Source organism: Quercus robur, chromosome 11 (assembly GCF_932294415.1).
Source record: "Quercus robur chromosome 11, dhQueRobu3.1, whole genome shotgun sequence".
In the NCBI taxonomy this organism is placed as follows: domain Eukaryota; kingdom Viridiplantae; phylum Streptophyta; class Magnoliopsida; order Fagales; family Fagaceae; genus Quercus; species Quercus robur.
The window spans coordinates 10,468,766-10,492,272 of NC_065544.1; the positions used below are offsets into that span (position 1 = coordinate 10,468,766).

The 23,507-nt window shown below is 35.4% G+C and overlaps 1 protein-coding gene and 1 long non-coding RNA gene across 6 annotated transcripts in view; one reads left to right on the forward strand and one right to left on the reverse strand.

Annotated features, from left to right (window-relative positions):
* LOC126704582 (polygalacturonase-1 non-catalytic subunit beta-like) overlaps positions 1-23,507 on the reverse strand; it is a 57,010-nt gene that overhangs the window by 15,496 nt on the left and 18,007 nt on the right. The gene's annotated exons all lie outside the window — the stretch shown is intronic.
* LOC126704586 (uncharacterized) overlaps positions 10,899-23,507 on the forward strand; it is a 29,644-nt gene continuing 17,035 nt past the window's right edge. Inside the window, exon 1 of the long non-coding RNA XR_007648229.1 lies at positions 10,899-10,990. This is a non-coding gene — a long non-coding RNA (uncharacterized LOC126704586). The remainder of the gene's footprint in view (positions 10,991-23,507) is intronic.

Genomic DNA, 23,507 nt, shown 5'->3' on the forward strand with positions numbered 1-23,507 from the left:
ATTTACATTGATTATAGGAAAATTAAATGGCTTTGGTCCTAGATACAATCTAAGATAAAGTACATTACTTTGATTCCTAGTTACAATCTAGAAATTGAAAATTACATGGATAAGCATTTGATCTACTAACCTTTGATTTAAGCTCGGAGGCTATGTTACAAGGTGGGAAGGTGTTAGGCACCCACCTTGCCCGGTGAAACCGGTCTTCTAGACTATGGTAGTCAATATTTATATCACATCATCCAATATGTTATCAATCAATTCGCATGTTGAATTTAGAGTGTGTGTATGTGATGACCCTAATTCAATTTATTAAGCATTGCATTTGAATTAAAAAATAAATTCTAGTGAATGTGTGTGTATGGTGATATTCTAGATTCAAAGATTTGAAAGAATTATGAAACAAACATGTTTTTCATATTTTTGATATGGATTTAGGATCAAAACTAGTGTTTATGCATGAAAATGTGATGAATAATCAAGAACATGTAAAGAATACATAAGAACATTTAAGAACATTCAAATATATTCAAGAGAATTTAAATAATTACTATCATGCTTTGATCCAAAATTCTTAACATGGCAACGTAAAAAACCAATTAGGGAAATAGATTATACCTTTATGCAAGATCCATATGGTGGATGAGAAGACTCTTAATGAAGGTCCTGAGGGTGAAGGAAAAGAAGAGTTAGGAGAGGGAGAGTGAGTCTCACTCAATACTTTGAGTTTCAAGAAGACCAAGATATGACAAAACTACTCAACTTCACTAGAACTCAAGAAAAGAAAAGAGATGGGGTTTTTGTATGTCTTGGAATGAAGGAGATGGAGGTTTTATATAGTAGTGGTGGAGGAAATATGAATGGAAGGCCATTTAATGAGGGTTGACAAAGAATCATGAACCTAGACCTCATTTTAGCCTTTGGGGAAATCTGGTGCATTAAATGTGGAGATTGGTGAGAGTGAGGAGCAAGTCAAAATTCGGTTTTCCCGTAGCTGCTGTAACAGTCTGTAGTGCCAATTTCGAAAAATCATATTTGACTCAATTCTGATCAGAATTGTCTCATTCTTGTACTCAAATTGAAGCCCCGGATGTCTAGTTTCTGGAAAAATTAACCTCATTCATAGATTCAAAATATTCTGAGAGAGATCGATGAAATGGTGAGCAGAGGTCATTTGTTAGAAAATTATTTCAGCACAATTAACATTAATAGTCCCAAATTAGCTTCCAATTAACATTAAATGGCTCCAATCACTCCCATTTCAGACTTAATTGGTTCTAAATTTACCCTAATTAAAAGATAATTGCATAAATTACTCATTGAATAATTAATGTTTATTTATCTAATTAATTAGGTGTATGGAACCTCACCATAAAATGTAGTTCTAACCAATCAAATTATGACACATCATTAATCCCAAATTGATTATAATTATAACCAATTGGAATCAATTGTTCATAATCACATATAGTCGGACTCAATTTGTTATAGTACCTCTCGGGCATTAAAACTTGATTTAATGATAACTTGCTATCTGATAGTCCAATTAGGGCTTATGACCAGTTGATTTGATCGTTACAACATCAAGATCATTTTGGTGAAGTGAGATTAAGGACTAGTGACCAGAATCAAGATGCATATTTCCAAGGCGAAAGTACCCTTTTACCCTCCATGTGAGGTTAAATGCGGGTTGCAAAATAGGGTGTCAATAGTTATGTCATTTTGGAAAACCCAGTGGCAAACCTCAATCCAACCCGGAGTCGACCCTAGAGCCAAGAAAGCTTAATGAGTCGGTTTCCAACCCGATGTGTTCAAGTGACAGATGACGACACCGTTATTGATCTTAGCCTTAGAATTTGGATCAAGTATATCCATTTGGTAGACTCGAACCTTTGGAACTGAATGACAGTAATAAAGAAGGTAGGTGTTAGGTTCTAAGTACTTAGGAACTAATGTATTAGAACTCTAATTTGTATTGTTGGCAAACCATGATCAAAACAGGTTTTATAGTATTGTTTGGACTTGCTCAAAGTGAATGCGTTTTATGTAGTTGGAATCGAGTTGCTGTAGAAGTTATAGTATGATTCTGCTTGGCTCGATCGATCGAAATTTGGGCAGAACGTTTTTCTGCAGAATTTTCCAACTCAGCCTTAAGCCCATATGATGTGTAGGGTTTTATGTTTTGCTCTAAGTATAAAAGGGAAAACCCTAACCACGTTTTAGGTTGCTCCTTTTGCTGTGTGTGTGAATCTTTTGTAAGATCTAGAGGTATTTGCCTTTACACATACTTAGGATTATCAAGAAGGAGAATTCGATTCAAGAACTTGATGATCATTCAGTTGCTGCAATAAAAGTTTAAAGATACACAAGCAGGAGTACTTGTACTTGCTGGAGAATCCAAGAAAGAAGGAGTCCATGGTCTCGGAGCTTACACATGGTCATGTCAGTAAGTTTCTACTGGTGGGTAGCAATAGGATGTTAGTGGTCTAAGTCGCTATTGTAAAACTTCGATTCTTTCATAGTGGATTCAGGTTTACCTTGAGGATAGCTAAGTTAAATCCTCCCTAGGTTTTTACCGATTTGGTTTCCTAGGTCATCATATCTTTGTGTTCTTTATTTTCTGCACTTTACATTGATATGATTATATGAATGTGTTAACCTAGATTTGAAATTTGTACTAAGTAATCACTTGGCTAATTTATTATGTTAATCCAATTGTATTTTAAGGGGTCTAAAAACTCATAAGTGATATCAGAGCGGGTTGCTCTCTTGTTGTAGATCTTTTGATCTCTGAGATGATCCTTGACCACAGTTGTCATGGATTATTGGAAAATCTTTGTGCTTATATGTCAACTTGCCTACTTGTTATTTTTGTCTCTTGTTGTTTTTGCTAAATCTTTCCTTGAGCATCTTGGTCTAATCACATGTGATGATAATTATTTGTGTTATACTACTTTAATCGCCTTAATGACACGTGATTTTTGTCTTTGGTATTTGGATAGTGGTTATTCCAAGCATATGATAGGAAACAAAGGTTTATTCAAGACACTCTTTGAATGGAAGATTGGGACAGTCACTTTTGGAGATGGAAGCAAATCTATGATCAGAGACATTGGAACTGTGGACATTCTAGGGTTGCCAGTCTTTGAAGATGTTTGGTATGTTGATGGATTGAAGGCCAACTTACTCAGTATCAGTCAAATTTGTGACAATGGACTGAATGTTCTCTTCACTAAATATGAATGTGAGATACTTGATAGAGGAGGTGATTGTATGTGCGTTGGTGTAAGGACAGCTGACAACTGCTATGGCATAACACCAAGTGTAAACAACAAGTGTTTTAGTGCAAAGATCAATTAAGTTGACTTGTGGCATCAACGGTTGGGACATGCCAGTCATAAGCAATTAGAGAAGATTTCCAAGTGTGATACAATTATTGGTTTACCTAAGTTTGAAAAGATAGATAAGTGCATCTGTGGACCATGTCAAATAGGTAAACAAGTGAAATCCAAACATCCGTCTGTAGCTAGTGTTCAAACTTCAAGACCTCTAGAGTTATTGCACATTGATCTTATGGGTTCTGCCAGAATTCAGAGTTTAGGTGGAAAGAAGTATATTCTAATTGTTGTGGATGACTTTACTAGATATACTTGGGTTGTACTTTTGAAAGATAAAGTTGAGGCTCCTGAGAAGATGATACATCTATGCAAGAAATTGCAGGTTGAGAAAGATACTGTGATAACCAGAATTAGAAGTGATCATGGAAGAGAATTTGAGAATACCAAGCTAGCTACCTTCTATAATGATCAAGGCACGCATAAAGAGTTCTCTTCACCCAAGACACCACAACAGAATGGAATAGTGGAACGGAAGAATAGGGTTGTTCAGGAGATGGCACGTGTCATGATACACAATAAAAGTTGCCCAAATCCTTCTGGGGAGAAGCAGTTAACATTGCTTGCCATACACTCAACCAGGTGTATTTCAGACCTGATTTCAAGAAAACACCCTATGAACTTTAGAGAGGAAAGAAGTCTATTGTAAAATATTTCAAGATATTTGGTAGTGATTGTTACATTCTGTGTGATAGAGAGAACCTAGAAAAGTTTGATGCAAAGAGTGACAAGAGATATTTTCTAGGATACTCTTCTACTAGTAGAGCATATAGAGTGTATAATCTGAGAACCAAAACAGTCATGGAATCTTCAAATGTTGTGATCAATGATGAAGTATATTCAGAAGCACATTCAAAAAACACTGCTCCGATTTAAGATAAGCCTATAGAGGTTGATGACTCATTTCCTGTTGATTATGTGGGAAAGCATAGTGATGAAGAGTTGATGGTGCTAAATGATGCAGTCTCTGTGCCATCAAGTCCAGAACCATCCACAGCGATTCATGAGACTCAACAAGCACACCATGAGCTGAGTCCTTCATCAGAACAAAAAGGTACCTCCACATCTCTAGTTAAAGGTCCATCTTCTAGATTAAGGCTAAATCATCCTACCACAAATATATTGGGAAGTTTGAATGATTACATGAGATTAAGATCAAAAGCCTTAAGTGTAATTACTCACTCATGCTATCTGTCCCAATTTGAATCGAAGAAGGTAGATGAAGCATTTCAAGATGCTGATTGGATTAATTCTATGCATGAAGAACTTCATCAATTTGTTCAGAATGATGTGTGGGAATTAGTTCCTAGACCAAAGGGAGTAAATGTGATTGGAACTAAATGGATCTTTAAGAACAAGTCAAATAAACATGACACTGTTATCAGGAATAAATCAAGACTTGTTGCTCAAGGTTACACACAAGTGGAAGAGATTGATTTTGATGAGACCCTTACACCGGTAGCAAGATCGGAATCCATTAGGATACTTTTGGCTATAGCTAGTCATCTGAATTTTAAGCTATATCAAATGGATGTCAAGAGTGCTTTCTTGAATGGAATGTTGCAAGAAGAGGTATATGTTGAACAACCAAAGGGTTTTGTTGATCCTTACAGACCAAATGATGTCTACAAGTTGAAGAGAGCCCTCTATGGTTTGAAACAAGCTCCTAGGGCTTGGTATGATAGACTGACTACATATCTCATTGAGCATGGATTCAAAAGGGGATCTGCAGATACCACTCTTTTCATAAGAAAGGATAATAATAGTTTTGTTGTAGCTAAAATTTATGTTGATGATATTGTTTTTGGTGCTACCAATGATTCTCTTGCTTATTCTTTTGCAGATAAAATGAAGGCAATGTTCGAAATGAGTATGGTTGGTGAACTAACTTATTTCTTGGGATTGCAGGTAAAGCAAACAGACTCAAGAATCTACATCAACCAAGCAAAGTACGCAATAAATCTAGTCAAGAGATTTGGACTGGACAAAGCTACCCATGGTAGAACACCAATGGCTGCAAATGCAAAATTAACAAATGATCCATCAGGTGAGTCTGTTGATGTTACATTATATAAAAGCATGATTGGATGCCTTTTGTATTTGACTGCTAGTCGGCTTGATATTGCCTTTAGTGTTGGTGTTTGTTCTAGATTTCAATCTAATCCTAAAGTTTCACATTTGAATGCTGTAAAAAGAATCATAAAATATGTTGGTGGAACTTGTGATTATGGATTATTTTATAGCAAAGAGTCTAATCTGTCTCTTGCTGAATTTTCTGATTCTGATTGGGCTGGTAATGCTGATGATAGAAAAAGCACCACCGGTGGGTGTTTTTATGTAGGAGCCAATCTAGTTGCTTGGATGAGTAAAAAAAAAAATTCTATGTCTTTGTCTACTGCAGAGACAGAATATATTGCTGCTGGAAGTTGTTGCTCACAGCTTCTTTGGGTGAAAAAGTTTTTGACTGATTATGGGATATCCCAAGATACCATGGTTGTTTATTGTGATAATTCTAGTGCTATTGATATTTCTAAGAACCCTGTTCAACATTCTAAGACTAAGCACATAGAGATTAGATATCATTTCATTAGGGATCTTGTTGAAAGAAAAATTGTGTGTCTTGAGTATATCCCTACTGATCATCAGAATGCTGACATCTTCACCAAACCTCTTGATAGAAGTAAGTTTGAGATACTTCGTCAAGTAATTGGTGTGATTTTGTGTCCTTGATCTTTCTTGGCTTCATGGTCCTTGTGCTTCATTGCTCTACTCTTTGTGACCTTTGTTCTTTAGTTTTTTTTTTCTTTGTTTCTAGGATTTGCATTGCATTACATTTATGCATTTCATTCTTGGTTGTTTATTTATAAAAAAAAAAAAAAAAAGGAAAAAGAAAAAAGAAGAAGCAAATTGTGTTTTGAATTTATTTTTCTTGGTTATTGAAAACAAGGTTGGTCAATTTGTTTTCACATAACATGTCCTTGTACCTTATTTAGCTTGGATAAGCTTATTTATTGCACTTTACTAGTTGAAACTTTGTAGTGCATGTTGTGTGGAAAAGATGTTTATAGTTTTTGATCACTTTGTCTTGATCTTGAAGTCACATTTTTTTTGATTGTCGAACTTGAACCTTTGGAGAAAGGCATAAATAACCATCTCACCACTGTTCACTAGCCAATCATGAACACCTTAGTGCATATTGTCAGATTTTGTGCTCGAGAAAGGGTAGCACATGCACAAAAAGAAAATAAGGTGTAGCCTCGGTTAAATTCCTTAAAATTGGTGTGTACATTATTGGACATAAAGTTAAATCAATCAAATAAAATTAGTGTGTACATTACCCTGGCTATTTTAATAAGTTTCTGCTAAATTAAAATTTGTGTGTACAATATGAGGCAAATCAAGAAAATTACATGATTGCAAACTTATCATCTAGGAGATGTGGGAGTTATATGATATAACTCTTTAGGTGATAGTTTCTTTCAATCTCTATGTGATGAATTTTGTAGACTTTGTATTTGATTTTTATTCACATATCACCTCACATGTAGCTCAAGTTTTTGCTAGTTGCACACACTACACAAGTTACTCTTTGCTAAACTTTGTGCATGTTATTGTGTGTTTTTGGTTTGACCAACCAAGTTTGAAAAATTCCTTGAATTTTATGCAAAACATATTTGATGCTTGAGAATCTAAGGGGAATGGTTTGAAAATCTTAATTTTGGGGGAACTGGGTTTAAAACATGTGTTTTTAAAAGCGTTTCATCTCATACTCATGCATGTGTTTCATATAATTTAATGCTTTGAGAAGTTTCTGTGTAAAAATGCTGTGTTTTTCAAAAAACTGATTTTTCCAGAATTTCGACCGATTGAACTTGTTTTTCAATCGATCGAAATTGCGTTTAAAATTTGCTATGAGTCTCTGTCTATTTTGATTGGTGCTCAATTATTGTTGGATCAATCGAAGCATTTTCGACTGATCGAATCAAATTTTCAATCGATCAAAAATCGTATGGAGAGTTTTTTAAAACTTGAGTTTCTCACGAGTTCATACACTTTTTCAAAACTTTTCAAACTGTTTCTCTCTCTATTCAATCGGTCTAAGGCTCCAAGCAAGTTTTTTTGTCATTTTCCTCCGTAAATTTTGCAAGGTTTTCCTTTTAAAAGGCCGGTAAGACTATTTTGCTCCTTCTTTTTCATTTATTTTATGTTTTCATGCATTAAATCATGCTTTTTGGGGAAAATTTCGAACCTCTTAGTTTTTGGGTTTTTTGTTGATTCAAGCCATATTTCTTGAAATTGATTAATGGGTTATATAACTGATCTGAATGGTTTAATTTGATCAATTTGATGGATTGTGAGAAATTGAAATTTCTAGGGTTTGAATCTACCCAATTTGGGGTTTTTGTTCAAATTGAGTTTAATTGATGAAATTGGCTTGTTGGATTGATTAATTTGATCATTATAAACTGTTTTCTAACTTGTGTGATGATCAATTGGTCAATTTAGTACAAATTGAACAAGTGGTTTTTCAAAATTTTGGGGTTTTTGTTATAAACTCTATGCTCGAGCCAATTTTGTGATTCTAAACTTAAATTGAACTTGTTATCACTGCATTAGAGCATGCATCATGACATTTATCTGTTCATGCATCATATAGATTGTTATTTCTATATTTTTTTGTGCTAATTTGCAGTTTTCCCTTGGTTTTTCTTTTGTTCTTTTTGGTTTTTTTTTTTTTGGTGTGCCTTGTCCTTACCCTAGCACCATGACTAAGAAGACTAGAGCCAATAGGAAAGCCTCCACTTCTTCTGATCCATCTTTTGAGGGTGATAGGTTTCCAAGCATGAAAAACCAAGAGTTGCTTAAGACACTAAACCTTAAGAGAAAAATTTGGGCTGAGCGTAAGGTTTTGCTAGATGAGATAGATCCAGCCATTAGGGCTAATTTTGAGTGTCGAGGTTGGTTGCCTCTTTTGGATATAGACCATCCTCCTCCTGCTACCTTGATTAGAGAGTTCTACTCGAACCTCTCTATCCACGTCTATAATTCCAACACTTTAGTAAAGAGTTGGATATGAGGTGTAGAGTTCACCATTACTTCTCGTGTAGTGGCTGATGCTCTTGGGGTACTCGTGGTCCCGAACCTTGTTTATCCTTATGATGAGTCTCCTCCCCTAGATGACATCATGTCTTACATCACTAGTTCTTCTATCTGGTGGGGTTCTAATCCTCGGATCACTTTTGCTGAGCTTACTGAGACTACCTATCTTTTGATTAGGATAGCATGTCATTCCTTGTGGCCTATCTCTCATCTGCACACCATTCCTTTGGAGCGATGTGCATTTTTGTATGCTCTTGTTATGGATGCTCCTATTTTTTTTCCTCATCTTTTTCTTTGTTCTTTGAACGAAGTTCATAGGAGTTCCTCTACCGTTCATGCTCTTTTTCATCCTGTTTTCATTCATAGGATCTTGTTGTTTTTAGGTTTAGATGACTTCCCTGCTTCTGCACCCGTACACATAGTAGCTTCCATAGGTGCCACCTTTCTTAGGCAGAGGGCTGCTCAGTTGAGACCGAGCTCTAAACACCCTAGGGTTGAGCCTTCTAGTACTGCACCCCATCCTTCTGCTACAGGTACTACTTCTAGTGAGACGTCTGCTGATCCTATAGATGATGCTGCTGCTATTGCTGTTCCTCCACCATCTACTTCGGATGACTTTGACATTCGTCGTACGTTGGAGATTGTCATGACCGTTTAGGCGGCTCATGGTTAGCTTTTGGTGGATTTGCTTGATGAGATCCGTGCTTTGAGAGCTTATTTGGAGCATCTTCGATGTTCGCCTTTGCCACCTCCTTTTAATGATGGATTCTGATTGCCCTTTGGCATTCCATCACAAAAAGGGGGAGTATATTTGAGGAGTACGTTGTAGAGGAGATTTTTGTTTTAGGGGGAGTTTTTTTTTTTTATTTTATTTTATTTTATTTTTATGTTTTGGAGCTTGTGGAGTTATTTAGATTGTATCTAGGTGCTTCATTGTGTATTTACATTTTGTGTAGGCTCTTGATGTATTTTTGATAGGGGGGGATACATTGTTTCTGTTTATATGTTTCTTGTTTCACTGCTTATTGATTTATATTTATGAGTTATTCATGATATATGTCTTTGCTTTGTGTTTTGTGAAGTCAAGAATTTATTTTTGTTTTACTTGTATTTTCCACACATGCGTTTATGCGTTTGTTGAGTATTTCAAGAAATATACAGGTTAATTCAGTCATGCTGTTGTCTACTCTTACAACTGATAGATAGTAGTTAGGTTGGATTTGTTGTAATGGGTATTATTTTTGTAAAGGGCTTTTCTTTGTAAACTTTGAGCATTTTAGTTTGTGTTTTGTCACAGATTGCCAAAGGGGGAGTTTGTTAAGTTCTAAGTATTTAGGAACTACTGTATTAGAACTCTAATTTGTATTGTTTGCAAACCATGATCAAAACAGGTTTTATAGTCTTGTTTGGACTTGCTCAAAGTGAATGCGTTTTATGTAAAGTTGGAATCGAGTTGCTGTAGAAGTTATAGTATGATTTCGCCTGGCTCGATTGATTGAGAATTAGGCTCGATCGATCGAAATTCGAGCAGAACGTTTTTCTGCAGAATTTTCCAACTCAGCTCTAAGCTCATATGACGTGTAGGGTTTTATGTTTTGCCTCAAGTATAAAAGGGAAAACCCTAGCCACGTTTTAGGTTGCTCCTTTTGTTGTGTGTCTGAATCTTTTGTGAGATCTAGAGGTATTTTCCTTCACACATACTTAGGATTATCAAGAAGGAGAATTAGATTCAAGAACTTGATGATCATTCAGTTGCTGCAATAAAAGCTTAAAGATACAGAAGTGGGAGTGCTTGTACCTACTGGAGAATCCAAGAAAGAAGGAGTCCGTGGTCTCGGAGCTTGCACGTGGTCGTGTCAGTAAGTTTCTATTGGTGGGTAGCAATAGGATGTTAGTGGTCTAAGTCACTATTGTAAAACTTCGATTCTTTCATAGTGGAGTCAGGTTTACCTTAAGGATAGCTAGGTTAAATCCTCCCTAGGTTTTTACCGATTTGGTTTCCTAGGTCATCATATCTTTGTGTTATTTATTTTCCGCACTTTACATTGACATGATTATATGATTGTGTTAACCTAGATTTGAAATTTGGACTAAGTTATCACTTGGCTAATTAACTAGGTTAATCCAATTGTGTTTTAAGGGATCTAAAAACTCACAGTAGGGAAACAAGAGTTGATGACAAGTGACTGAGTCCGTGGCTTTCCCACTGTTGATCCCTTCAATTCATCCAATCATTATACTCTGCTATGACCCATTTACATTCTTCATCGTTAGAATGTCAATGTTTCGACCCAACATTGAAACTGCAAAGTCGATCATGTCCTCAGCTAAGGACACGCACCACTTGGTCTCGCCAGGGTTTGGAGTCCTCTTGCACTCACTCAAGGACTTAGCTATCATAATCTCCATAGTCGAATTATCACCCGCATGAAAAATGTGCTTCAGCTCAGAGACTTTCAACGTGGAAAATGGTTGTTTTGACGAAATCGACCGAGGTAGAAATGACCTTTCAGGAAATTTCTCTTTAATGTCCAGCATTGGTATCATCTTCCCTTTCTTTAACATAGACTCCCGAAAGAATCTACCGGAGCCACCCTTGGTGCTTGCAAAGTCGTTGGCAGAGTCACCATAGTTTTTTTGGAGGACTACATCGATAGAGTGTTTTTGGCCAACGACTACATCGGTAGAGACTTTTTGACCAAATGTTGATGGTAATGAATCGGGGAAACAGAGGAGGTTTGCGGAGGCACAGAAGGCCGAGAATCGAGAGGAGAGAGCGTTCTGGGTGACGAGTTTGGAGAAACTGGCTGACTTAGTTGCGCTCAATGGAGACACCTTGGATAGAAGAAAGATTGGCTTGGCTTGGTTGTTTTGGATCTCTTTGTTCCAATACTGGATCAGATAGGTTTTTGGGTTGAATGGGTTTTCACCGGTGGACCCAACCTGTATTAACACAAAAGGAAAAGTGTATGAATCTATATATATAATAATAGGTAAAGCAGAGAGAAAATCCAATTAAATTTCAAATTGAAATTCAATTAAAGTCTAATTTTCCACATATCTCATCTTATCTAAATTTTAGAATTTTGTGCCAAGTGAGTTAATTTAGTGTAAAAATTGAATTTCAATTAAAGTTTAATTTTGCGCCACGTGTCTCATCTAATCTAAAATTTTAAATTTTTGTGCCAAATTAGTTAATTTAGTGTAGAAAACGAGGAGTTCAATATAATAAACCATAAAAAACATAATCATATAACTAAAAAAAAATTCAAATTTATAAGTCATCTATGTATATATTAATAGGTAAAACTTAGAGAAAATTGAATTAGAATATGAAATTATAATCCAATTTTGCATGTGTCTAAATTTATGTAGGAACTACACCATAATTATCCACTTAAGCATGTGCCATGTGTCTACTTATGTTTTTTAATTTTTGTGTTTAGTGAGTTAATGAGTGCAAAATACTAAGAATTTAAAATTAATGAACTATAAAATTAAAAAAAAAAAATTACATATACTCAATAAAAATCATCACATGTTTCTCAAAAAATAAATAAAATAAAAATCACCACATGTTCTATCTTATTAAAAATTAGAAAGAAAATGATCATAAGTAGTATTAAATTTAGGTAAGAATTTTAATATGTGACTAATTATATTTACTTTAAAAACATAATTTGTCTAATTATCTATATTTTATGATAAAAATTGTGTTTAATTTTAAATGCATCTATACGTATGCATGAATGCACGTGTTTGCATGGAGTTACATGCTAGTGTATAATAAAGACAACGTGGAAACTAGAAACAAAGTGAGGGTGATATGTATAATCGGTTTAGTTAAGCATTTTGAGAACCCAAAACCCTGTTACAATATTTGGAGAGAAAAAATAAATAAAATTTTGGTTGCTACGATTTAACAACTGAAAAATAAGGAACCAAAAACTCCAAAACAATTTAAAATACCTGGTAAGACACAATAAGTTCTAATTATGGGACTCATTTTTCACATAATATTGTCCTAAACACTAGGACACAAGTAAAGCAAGTTAACTATTGGACTCCTACTACCAAGAATAATACAAACACTACTCTTACTGCCAAGGACTCTAGCAAACATAGACTTTAAAATAACAAACATCTATAACACATTGACTCAACACAATTAACGGGAAATTTTACTGTAAAAGATTTATAAATGAAAAATGTAGCTCCTAAAAGCCCCTAACGATGAACTTACAACTCATGCAGAACATCGCAAAGTAACAAAGATCAGCACGTAGGATCTTATCTTCGATAAACAAGATGATAGATATATGTCGGTCATGTTGCCGCTTGGTCCTTAATTGCAAATCACACACTTATTTCTTGGTCCCCTCAAAAAATTGGCTAGACTAAGATTAATTTTGATGTTGCGATCAGACCCCACTCCAACTTCATAGCAGCAGTATGCCGTAATGTGTTTGGAGACGTGGTCTCTGCCCATTCGACCACTTCTCTCCTGGTGATCCAACACTAGGAGAAGTCCAATCTGCTTTCCAAGCCTTTAAACAAGTAGAGTACTGTTCTATAATTAATTAAGTTCAATATTTTATTTTTTGAAGGGGATTCCAAAGGTGTCACTGAAGCCTTGTTGAATCTACACTCCTCCCCAACTTGTTTTCTAACTTCCTTCTTCACCGAATTAATTTAAGGAAGCTCTGTCCTCCCTCTTTTGTTGGGATTTCATTTTCATTTCTCGGAACATATGTTTTTTGTCTCACAATGTAACCCGATGGCTGCCTTTTGTAATTAGGATTTGTTAGGGACATATTTTTTTGTAATTGGTATATCTTTTGACAAAACGCATTTTACTTGTATTTGGGTAAATCTAAGTAGGTTCAAGATGATCATTACAAGTGGTTAAATTGAAGACATGAAGATTACTCAAGAACTGTTCAAGAAAAGTGCAATCTACAGGTCTCGATACCTCCTCGACAGAAGCTCGATTTGTCGAGATTCATTAAAGCTCGACAGATGTCTCAATCTATCGAGCTTACGGGTTCAGATTATAGCTAGCAACATTTTTATTCTAAAAGGCTATTTGTTTATGGGTTTTGTATAATCCTTATAGGACTATGAAAACCCAAGGTTTGTGGGTTTGTATAATCCTTATTGGACTAGGAAAGCCCTAGGTTTATGTAAACCTATTTGGAATAGGAGAGCTCATCAAGCTCCTATTTAAAGGAGGTGGAAAAAGAAAAACCCTAACCCTAGAGAGCATCATAAGGTTTTCTTTTTGAAACCCTAGCATCCTCCTGCAGAAGAAAGAGTTCTTACTGCATTTCTTGTACGCCTTTGGGTTCTATAACCAAGCAAAGTCTCTTGCACCAACATTGAAGATCTTATTGGTGTTTCTATGTGAAGCTGTTGTAAATCAATTATAACAATCAAAGGGTTTCTGTGGTGTTAGTCACGTACTTGGATTTGTGCAAAGGAGTAAGCCGCGTACTGGGATCAGCGCATCAGATTGGTTAGTCGCGTACTGGGAGCCGTGCATCAAAATGAGAGATTGTCACTACAGAACAAGTCCAATTGAGTATTGGGGTAAGAGTTCAACTGTAGGTTGATATAAGGTACTAGGATTCCTTTACTTGTAATCGTTTGTTGTGATAATAGTGGATTCTTGGGAGTGGTAACCTTAAATTCATCTAGTAGGGTTTTGCCTTGGTGGTTTTCCCCATTCGTAAACAAATCACCCATGTCAAATTTATTTTCTGCTGCATTTAAATTAGTTGGTGATTTGTTTATGCTACCATGCATCTTGCATGTTAATTTGATTAATTAATAAACTTGGCTAATTAATCAATTAATTTATCACAAGGGGGTCAATTCGTTTTTTGGCCTATCAGGATTGACCAATCTTCATTTCCTCTCTTCCTTCTTAGGTGCTAGATCAAGAAGTTAGATATGGTTTAGGGCTTATTCATAACAAAAAAAAAGAGAGTAGGATCTTATCTACACTATATTTCACAAAATGATAGTGAGAACTGAGAACAGTGAAAAGAAAATGTGGAAAAGGAGAAGAAATAGAAAAGAGAAAAATTTCACCCCTCATGTTGTTTGGTTAGTAGGGAAAAATGCTAGAAAATGATTTATGTTATGGATCAATTTTTAATTAAAATTAAAATATTTTGTTTCACTCTCTCAATTTTCATCCAAAATGGAAGGAAAGGGAATGATAGATTTGAGTGAAAGAAAATCCTTCCAATTTTTTTTGCCTTTCCTTCACTTCTACCCAACCAAATTAGGAGAAAAATTATTTGTTGCCTTCCTTTTTCCTTCAACTCATATTGCTAGTCTAATTTAGAAAATCCAACTTTTTAATCAAACAATTATTGAATGTGTTTTCTTTCAAATAAAAAGTACAAGTCTTGAAAATTATGCTAATTTACTTACACATTAGCGAAAGAATGATATTGATCTTTTAAGTAAATTAAATGATATAAAAAAGTTTGACTTTTGGTTGATTTGATAACATTATGTTACATAAGTTTTTGAAACCTCACAATTTTATACATTATTATTCTTATATATATATATATATATATTTTCCCTCTAAACTTTGCATGAAATTCACTTTTCATCTTAAACTTTAAAGGGTGAGGTTTTTGTTACTAAACTTTATGTGTTTCTAATAAAGATATCTACGATTTGAATTCTCCTACCCATTGTACTGGTTGAATTGATATATGATATGATATCCCATGAACAACACTCAAGATAGTTGGTGTCACTCTGACACTGGCATATCCATCATGTTAGAGCATTAAGATTCGGTATCTTCAAACTATTCTATTTTACCATCTCAAAAACTATTTTATCTATTATACCATACAATTTTATAATACACCTAATACCCCAACTTTTATTTTTCCATACCACGCATTAAAATAATATAAAGCAAAATAAAAATAATATAAAAATATTTCTCACTTCTCTCTCTAATCTCTGTTTCTCATACTCTCTCTTAACCACCCATTATCACCACCGTCCAACTTCTCAGTCATACCACTCACCATCTCTGAGCAACATAGTCACACCACCCACCACCAAGAATCATTTTAAATCAAACCAACATAGTGAGCAAAGAAGAACATAACAAGAAAAGGCCAACCAAGACCAACGATGACCAAACAGACCCCCCACAGTCACCACCATGCCACCACCACACCACCACCATGCCCACCACGCCAACCCAAGCCAACCAATCCGAATCCAACCCAAACCCCATTGGAATCCAAAATCCAACCATACGAATCCAAAAAAACAAAAATTCATAGCAAAAAATCAAAATAAAAACCCCATCAGAATCGGAATCCAACCCAAACCCCATCGGAACCCACCCACTCACCTCTGCCACGACCCACTCGATCTCGCTACACCGTGACAACGTCAATCTCCACCACTGCACACTTCGCCACAACCCACCTCGCCATGCACGACCACACCATGACCCACCACGCCATGAGCCAAACCAAATTTAACTTAAAACCCCCAACACCAAGGCACCGATGGAGCTTCGATTATAAATCCTAGTGATCGAAGAGTGGCAAAGCTTAAGCATGAATCCTAGTCATCGGCGAGAAGATTACACTGCCAAAACCACGCCCACACTGTGAGACCCATGCCACCAGACTGAAGACCCAGCACATGTCGTCGTACCGACGACCAACACTGCCAATTGACCCACGCCGGACCTACGCCCATGCTAGGCAAAAGGCAAAAGCCACCACCGTGAGTAGGGACAAAACTACATACAGACAGAGGGGGGCTGTGGCCAACCCCCCCCCCCCCCCCAAATTTTTAAAATATTAAATAGTAAGTATATATTTAAGATTTTAGAAAATAAGCTCAAGAAAAATTATATTTGCCTCCCTCAAGAAAATTATATTTGCCCCCCTCGACTTCGAATCCTAGTTCCATCCCTGACCGTGAGCTAGAGTGAGATGTGAGAGAGAGGAGCTTGGAACATTCTGGAGAGAGGGAGAGGAGATGAGAAACTGAAGAGAGAGAAATGAGCAGATATTTTGGAATAAAAAATATTATATAAGATTTAGGATGTTGCTACAGTACCATCATATATTTGGGATGGTACTGTAGCACAATTATAAATTTTTTGGGGTTTACAAGTCCAGGTAATGTGGGTTTTATGGACTTTGATGCTAAATTTTAGCATATCCGAAGTTTTACAACTCCGGATATTGATGCTCTTAGTAAAATTATAGGGTCGGGCTATCCTAAATTCATCTTCAGGAATCCCAGCAAGTGGCAAAGCTACGGGCTAGGGAAGTGGCACAAGTGGCAAAAGGAATCCTGGCAAGTGACCCATACAAGGGTAGAACTACAGCCAAGGGTGGGAGCCATGCCTCTCTATATATATAGGCAAGTTGGATCGGGTTTTGGCGGTTTAAAAAAACTCAAACTGTCACCCAAACCGACCCTCCACTTTAATGGTTAAACCTGCCCAATCCACTTTGAAATAAATATTATATTTATATCCATGCAGGGTGAGGTGGTGCGAAACGGGTTGAGAAGTTTGGACGAATTAAGCGTGTTGTTGCAAAAGCTTGAACCTAACCCATTCCTTGAGCCATGGATTTTCCAAATACATAACAAATAAATCTTTTATTTTATTTCCAAAAATAAATTTCCAAAATACTAATATATCAACAAAGAAAAAAAAAAAAAAAGAACTTGATGTTGAAATCATGGGTTTTAGTTAAATTGTAAAATTGTGTTTTTAAGACACGATTCCACTATTTCAAATTTATAATTAAAATTGTGTTTTGAACACAAGATTCCAAACGTCGTGCAGTGTGTGCAATGGCAATTTTCCTATATCTATTATCAATTCAATTTATAAGTTCCCATAAAAAAAAATTCAATTTATAAGTAAATTATATATGACGTTTGTATATCGTACAACCGTTTGATCATTTTTTTTTCGTTTGATCTATATTTTTCCTACAACATATATCTTGTTCTCTTTCCTTTATTGTTTTTGATTTGTGCTTGTCTGTTTATTACCAACCATGCAAGGGGGTCTTTCACTATTTATGACAGCATGATAATGCATGCATAGAGCCAGATTCCAATTTATACAAAGACAAAGAAGGTGGTAGCTAGTTCTCACTTATCTGTTATCAGCAGGGCCAATTGTTCCTAAAACCAGTTGTGTAATACATTCCACTAATTTGTGTTTGCAGTAGTGGCTCCAGAAATTTTTTTTAGGGTGATCATTAAAAAATTTAAAGGGGTAATTACAACTTACCAACCTGTGGCTTGCCTCAGTTTTAACTTACCCACCCGTGGTTTCATTTTTGACACTTAACCCACCTGTGCTTTACTCCATTACTATTCCGTTACCCACCTCCCTATTAGATGTTACTCTAACATATTTTTTATCAAAAACAAAACTCAAATAAGATCAAACACTCCTCTCTCCCAAAAAACACTCCCATCCATAGGTGCTCTCCAAACTATGATCCTAGATGCTACAAGGTAGAGAACTTGAGATAATAGACCGAGAACCATTTGGGTTTTGATCGTGGAAGTAAATTGAGGAAGAATGAGACACTGATTTTGGGTTTATCTGAGACAAACTCGTATTTTTTATTATTGGGTCTTGATCCGTTCGTTTTCTCTTTATTGGGTGAGTTCCTAACTTTGTGAGCTTCAAGTTTTGTTTTTCTTTTACTTTCATATGCTCTATTCATCTAATTCCAGGCAGAGACCATGATGTTTCTGAGCTTTTTCCATTAAGCCAATACTTTGGATGGTGTGGCCTGTGCCCGAGGTTTCATTGGCTTCATAAAAATTATTTCCATGCCAATGCAAGATTAGAGTGACTTATCTAATATAAGATTTGACTCAGTAGAATAAGTTTACATTTTGCTCTTGCTCTAACTAGATTTTTTTTTTAAGTGTGAGATTATGATTTTGTGTTGGTTTTGCAGATAACTTCCAATAGGGAGTCTTTGTTGAGGGAAAATTGGCAATTAACACCAATCCCCAGACTATATAGTTAGTTGGCAATGTATTGAAACTATATACTAAACTAGCCTCTCGAGTTTCAGAGACTCAATTTACCCCTAAAAATTCGAGCTTCAAAGGCTCAATTTCCGTGTTCTAATTTGGTTTTTTTCCACGTGGAGTCCACCTGGAACTTGACTGTTAGAGGCTTGAGTTCCATGTTCTGATGTATGACGTGGTTATTTTATCCACGCAAAACTCGACCCTTAAAGGCTCGATTTCTTAAAAGCAGAATTCTTCAGTTACACTCTCGCACTATCATTCACTACTCACCACTCTCCACTCTCACTAATTCACACTCACAACAGAGACACTCTAAATTCCTCCCTCTCAATTCCTCTACACTCTCAATTGTCATCCTCCACCAAATTCCAAACAAGGAAATTCGTCATCCTCTGTTCTTCCCCCTAAATCAAACCCTAAATCCACACACTCACCCAAACACTCAGGCCACTCTGCCTCACTGAAACCCGCTACCCAAACTGAAACCCACAATCTTTAGAATCTCGTGAAACACCAGGTAATCCATTTTGTTAAATGCTTTTTTTGTTTTGTGGGTTTGATTTTTTATTTATTTTTTTTACGCTTTTTTTGTGTTGGTGGGTTGAACTGTTGATATATGCTTAAATCATTGACTCATGTATATCAGGCAAATCAAATTTCTCTCTTGTATTTTGTCAAAAAAAGGGAACGCATTTCAAATTTCTATCAAATTTGAAATGCATTGTTCTATGATATGCATTTTTTTGTGATATGCAATGTGGGTTGGATAGATCTTCTATCAAATTTCTATGCATTGTTCTGTGATATGCATTTCATTCCAGTAATAGCTTGTAAGAGTTAAATTTGATTTGCCATATAGTGAGATCAATGTTATAGCAGTGGGTTCTGTTGTAATGGTAGTAAGAACCACAAAACTAAGCATAAGTTAAAGTGCCCGTTTTTTTCAGCTTTTAGGGGCTGAAACGCGCGTTTGTTAAAAAGCTGGACAAAAATCACCGTTTGGTGAAGCAGAAACGCAACTTTTATATAAAAGTTGAGTTTTGGACGAAGGCATAAACGCGCAAAACAATTATGGACCTCTGGAGGTCCATAAACAAAAAGTCGAATGCGCGTTTGAATGTATCCGTTGGGCTCTGCTGAAAAATACCAAATTACCCTTTAGTTGGAGCTGGATCCAATCACCAACGGTTGAAATTCAAACTGAGAAATAGAAACAAAATTCAAATGCTTTAAACGAAATTATACCACTGTAACTCTAATTAGAGATCGGTTAAACGACAACGGTCAAAGAATTCGAAATTTCAAGCAAGCACCGAGATTCACATAGGAAAAAAAAAAAAAACCAAAGCTTTGGAGCTTTAAACAACTTTTAGGGTTTGAATAGAGAAAAAAAAATTATAAAAAGTTTGAACAAATTTTTTTGATGAAGAATCGGCTGGACTGGAGTGATTGGTTGAGAAACGGTGAAGCTTATAAAAGCTGAGAGATGCGAAAAAGATGATAAATGGCTTCAGTTCTCAAATGCTCAACACCAAGCAACACTGATCCGCTGACTTCACTGCCATTAACGAAGGAAAAGAGCGAAACTTGGATGTGGGTTTGGCCAAAAACACAGACCCAAATGCTCCTTTGCCCAGCAATGGGCCTTTCTCCCACAATCCTGTGTCAACAACACCACCAAGAACCAACAGACAAAGTGCTAAGAGAAAGAGAGAGAGAGAAAAAAAAAAAAAAAAAAAACGAAGAAGGAGGGCTCTGAATGTTCTGGAGTTTGGAGGAATGGCAGGGGAAAAATGGAGGAAAGAAGGATAAAAAAGAAAAGAGAACGGGTACGTGTGTGGAGGAGAAAAAAAGAGGGAAAAAAAAAGGAAAAAAAGAAGAAGAAAGAAATGCCGTGTGTGGAGGATAAAAAAAGAGGGGGAAAAAAAGGAAAAAAGAAGAATGAAATATTATCACAATTTTTTCACAATAAGGTTATTATTAGCTAATATTGGTGAGAAAAAAATAATTTTTTTAGGAAGAGAAAAAAATAATTTTAATAGTATGTTAAAATTAAAATCAGTATCAATTTTTATCACAATATTTTCACAATACTTTCACAATAAATCTTAAGTGGTAGGTTAATATTAGCTAATATTGGTGAGAAAAAAATAATTTTTTTAGAAAGAGAAAAACATAATTTTAATAGCACATTAAAATTAAAATCAGTATCAATTTTTATCACACTATTTTTACAATACTTTCACAATAAATCTTAAGTGGTAGGTTATTATTAGCTAATATTGGTGAGAAATAAATAATTTTTTTAGAAAGAGAAAAATTGATTTAAGTATGATGAAGTAGTTGATTTTTAAGTATGAACCAAACTCACATCCAAAAAAATAAATAAATAAAGTATGAAATAAACTCTCTTATATATACATTGTCATTTTTGGTAATTTACCCCTCAAACTGTTACTTTTATAAGTGCTAACCAAACACTCAGCTTTTTCAAAAAGCACTTTTTAACAGTTTTTACTAAACACTCAGCTTTTTGAAAATGCACTTTTTCATTATGCACTTTTTAAAAACTCAACTTTTTCACTATGCACTTTTACAAAAAGCTGAACCAAACTAACCCAAAAACTAGTACTAGGCATTCAAAATATTTTGCCTACATATATAGGGTCACAAAACAGTGCCTACACAAAAACGTGGACTAAGGAATTATATTTCAGTTGTGATGTTGTCATCTCACAACTCCTCTGTGCTTCATTAAATGTTCTTTTCATATGAGAGTCAATGTCATTTAACACTCATTTCTCAACTTTTAACTTTCCTTATTCATAGGTTAATCCATGCCCCTATGATTTTAACTTCATACTATGATTTTATTTTCAATTTGAACAGAGAGACTGAGAGCTATATAAAGAGGTATGGAGGATGTGTAAATGTCAATAATGGGTCTGAGGTTTACTTAGAATGACAATTTATGTTATTATTTCACTATTCAGCTGCCTTTTATTGCAGATGTGAGTGCAAAAATCAAATGTAAAAAGCTTGAGTCACTGAGTGTATGAAATTAATTGATTATTATGGCTGTGATTATAAATTGGACTTCTGTTTATCAAAAAGAGGTTATAAATTGGACTTTGAGTCTCTTACGGATGGGGATGAGCCAGCAGGGTAAAACTTTAGCATAAATTAATTACTTTTGGTCCTGGTTGGTGAGAAGTGAGAACAGATTTGGCTTTGATATTGTTTATATTTTTAAGGTTGAATGGGTAGAAATAAAATACCTATTTCTATTTGCTTTATATATTATGAACAAACTGTAGATTTTGTGGAAAATGGTTTTGTATAATTTTATGATTTTGTGTAAATGGTTTCTATAACTATTAAGAATAGGGATGGCAATGGGGTGGGGCGGGTCCGAAGAATGGGGTCTTCGCTCCCACCCCGCAAGATTTTGTCTTGCCCCATCCCCGCCCTGCCCCGCATGACGGGGAAAATTTTCTTGCCCCATCCCCATCTCGTAAAACTCTATTTTTTGTTAATTTACCCTACAACTAGTACAAATTTTTTAATGAAGCCTATTTCATTAATAAAAATATACTTGAAATTACAACTAAATTTATCCCATCAAATCAAATTAATTTTTAGAACAAAATTGAATAATATATCCAAGCGTTTAACAAGACAATCATAAAAAAAAAATAAAAAAAAAATTATAGTATAACACATGACAAAATAAAGGTAGAGAACTATATTAGGTAGAATAAAATAAGCTAATATTAATATGTTTGTTTAAATAGTAGGGTTTTAGGGTATGAAAAATTTATAATTATAACCCTTAGCAACGTGGGGCAGGGCGGAGACTGGAAGGGGCGGGGCGGGGTGGGTCTAAAAGGTCTAAACCCATCCCTGCTCCGCCCCATGGTGCGGGGCTAAAATCTTGCCTCATCCCCACCCCACCATCTTTGTGGGGCGGGGAAAACACGCATGGGGTGAAGCAGGGAGGGGCGGGTTAAGCGGGGCGAGGAAAAATTGTCATCCCTAGTTAAGAATAGATAATTATTTTCTCAAGTGAAGATAGAAAATGTAAATGTCAACTAGCTTATTAATTAGTTTATTTAAAAAAAAAATGATAGGAAAGTTTGTTTTCCTTATCATAAGGGGAGATGGGGGATTTGAAACTAGCTAGTTTTCCCTTGAACTTCACTTAAAAAATAATAATATATTCTTACTTAATAGTTATAGAAACCATTTACACAAAATCATAAAATTATACATACACACTCAATCATTATCATTTCATACTCAAACCAAAAAAGAAGAAGCTAAAGACAAAACTCTCCCCCCCCCCCCCCCCCATTACAAAATTTCAAATCATTCTAACAAAAAAAATAAAGAAAATTTTTTTCCATATGGAGTCCACCTGGAACTCGACCCTTAGAGGCTCAAGTTTCATATCGACCCTTAAAGGCTCGATTTTCATGTTCTGAGAATGGCGTGGTTTATCCATGTGGAATCCATCTAGAAATCAACCCTTAGAGGCTTGGTTTCCTAAAAGCAAAATTGAGCCTTAAAGACTCGATTTGCAAACTGTGATGGATATTAATCCACGTGGTTTCTTTGGGTCCCTATTCCTCATCAATCTCATTCAGATCCCAGCTCTCTCTGTTGTGGGTCTCTCAGGCATTTAGTGAAGAAAACCTCTCTTCACTCTTGAACTCTCCCTCTCTCACTCTCATACAATCCTAACATTCACATTTACACATCCTCATGTCAGGTAAGGGTATTTGCACTTTAGAACTTCTACCAATAGTGTATAGTTGTTAGTGTATATATTTGCTAGGTTTTTATATGTATATATTTGCTAGGTTCATATGTATCTAGTTGTTAGTGTATATATTTGCTAGGTGTTTATAAAAGGTAAAAATTATTTAAGAT